Here is a 2,500-nt window from a genome sequence, read left to right as displayed (position 1 = left end):
ATGCAGCCGCACCCAAACACACACACGAAAATTCGAGGAAGGCCACGGTTTTCTTATTTATCAAGCCAAACAAATTGTGCCGTAAAACGTCTCCGCAGGCTTGGGGAAGCGGTTTTCTCTGGGCGGCGTTTCCGCAGCGCCGAACCTGTTGGTGGAGATAAATCTGCACGGCCGCGTGGAGGGAGGGCTGATTTATGGGCGCTGGGGATGCGGAGGACGGGGAGTCTGGGACAGTCACCCAATCCATCAGCAGCCAGGGCGTACATTTTCCGGGGGCCCGACGCTGCTCGCCTCCGACCCCAAATGAGAACGTCACTGGATATTTACAGCTGGGCTGCAGGAGCCATTAGAGCCATTCTACTCACTTGCCAGGCCGCTCTCATTTGCCCGCTCTGGGAAAAGTGCTCGCCTATACGCATGCCTTAGCTGCACACCACCTCCCCTCCACTCCCCTCCGCCCCACCCCATCCCCACCCCCACCCCCTCACTGCAGTCCATTTTCAGCTAAGCTCTATTGCTTGGAGGGGGGTGGGGGTGGGGGGAGCATGGATGGAAGAGTTTGAGAGAAAAAAAGAGTGGACAGAGAGGAGGAGGGAAGGGAATATGTGTGTGTGTGTGTGTGTGTGTGTGTGTGTGTGTGTGTGTGTGTGTGTGTGTGTGTGTGTGAGAGAGAGAGAGAGAGTGATTTAGCGAGAGAGAGAGAGAAAGAGAGATCGAGAGATCGAGCGAGAGAGAGAGAGAGAGAGAGAGAGTGAGCGAGCGAGCGAGTGAGAGGGAGAGAGAGGAGGGGAGTGAGAGAGAGAGAGAGCGGGACAGAAAAGCAGGCAGGAAAAAGGGAATGGGGATGGGAGGAGGGGAGGAGGGTTGAACGAAAATAGAATCAATTTAGAGAGCTGGTTCTAGCACGGCCGGTGGAATTGAATGGCTGCGGATAGCGACGTGTGTGGGGTGTGGAGCAGTAAGGTTTCACGACTACCTCTGGACATCTCTGCACTTGAAACTCTCCAGCAAATCACTGACCACAAAAAAAAAAAATTCAGAATGACTCGCCGAGACAAGGAGAGAGGCAGAAGATGCTCTTGGCCCTTAGAAAAACTTGGATCCGCTTGTTTATCCTAAACCAGTCTCCCTCTGGTAGGGCAAAACACACACCATTAGATACATGTAACATAAGGATGATGACCATATGCAGGTGGTACATCACGTTACACGCACACACACACACAATACTCCAAGGCCAATAACAATGATGTCCTCCCTTACACAGGTACACCCATTTTAACCCTACTGCAATGGCAGCAGTCACTCTCACTCTGCATAAACAACCACCATCAGCCAATGAAATATATAGGCCTTTCCTCGATTAAATAACCCGTGCCTGTTGGCTAATCTTCTAGCCTCGACGAGTAAGCGGCAGACGGCCAGTCACTTTTTTTTAAACCACTTACAGAACGTCCATCAGAGAAGGACGCGGGGGTTTGTAATAGGGAATTGATCACAGTCTCTGCAAGGGGGCCTCCGTCACTGGCCGCGGAGGAGCGACGCTAAACTAGGTCACAGACAGACGTACGGGCCCACAGGTGTTTGATTACTGCGCCGTGGACAAAGGGGAAAAAGGCGCTCATGCTGACCACGGAAATGTTAGCTGTTGACCTGTTTAAGAGTGTCGAGGGGTCTAAGGTTCGGACAGTGTTCTACATTTGTAGGGCTAAAAATGGTTTGCTTTTCAGAATAGAAAATAGAAGTTAGAATAAAATTGATTTCTACATAAAATGGATGTATAACATCATCTTATTTGTATTAGAGAAGATTTGTCCAAGCATCCCTTCCATTCCACACATTGGAGATCTTCATTCATCTCACAAGCAGACTGGAGCCACAAGTTAACATAGGACTGTTTATGACCTGATGGTAACACACATACCAAAATACATACAGTATATGGGAATAAATAAACCCACACAATCTACTACACACACACACAACCTACTCATACTCAAACACATAAATGTATGTATGCGCTCACCAACACGCACGTACACATAAACATCAACACAAACAAATCCATGCACGCAGAAAAGCACACAGTCCCTCGTAAATAGGGAGGCTGGGCGGGAGTGGAATTGGATTGTGCTTGGCTGAGAGTCTGGGTGCAGACAGGGATGATCAAAACCCTGGGAGAAAAACAAATCTCTGGAGCCCTCCTCTCTTATCTACCGCACTGCTGCTCTCAAATAAACATACGCGCATGCGCGCATGCGCAGGCCCACACACACACACACACACACACACATACAATCATGCTCCATGGGCTCCAATTTATTCAGTTGGGAAATACTCAGACATGAGGTTTTTTTTTTGCAATACTTTTTTTCTCTCTTTCATTCACTGCAAAGAGGAGCACACTGACCTGGGTCACAGGAAATGACATGTTCACTAAAACCTTCTGTACTCATTCCAATAGCCGGGCCATTGGCCAGCTGATGCTCCCTTAATACAT

General features: G+C 49.1%; 1 protein-coding gene across 1 annotated transcript in view; it reads right to left on the bottom strand.

Annotated features, from left to right (window-relative positions):
- kmt2ca (lysine (K)-specific methyltransferase 2Ca) overlaps window positions 1-2,500 on the bottom strand; it is a 130,263-nt gene that overhangs the window by 82,450 nt on the left and 45,313 nt on the right. The window lies entirely within an intron of this gene.

Source organism: Sprattus sprattus (genome assembly GCF_963457725.1).
Source record: "Sprattus sprattus genome assembly, chromosome: 17".
Taxonomy (NCBI): Eukaryota; Metazoa; Chordata; class Actinopteri; order Clupeiformes; family Clupeidae; genus Sprattus; species Sprattus sprattus.
Note: the sequence above shows the minus strand (reverse complement) of the source record. Positions and strands in the feature narration are given on the sequence as shown.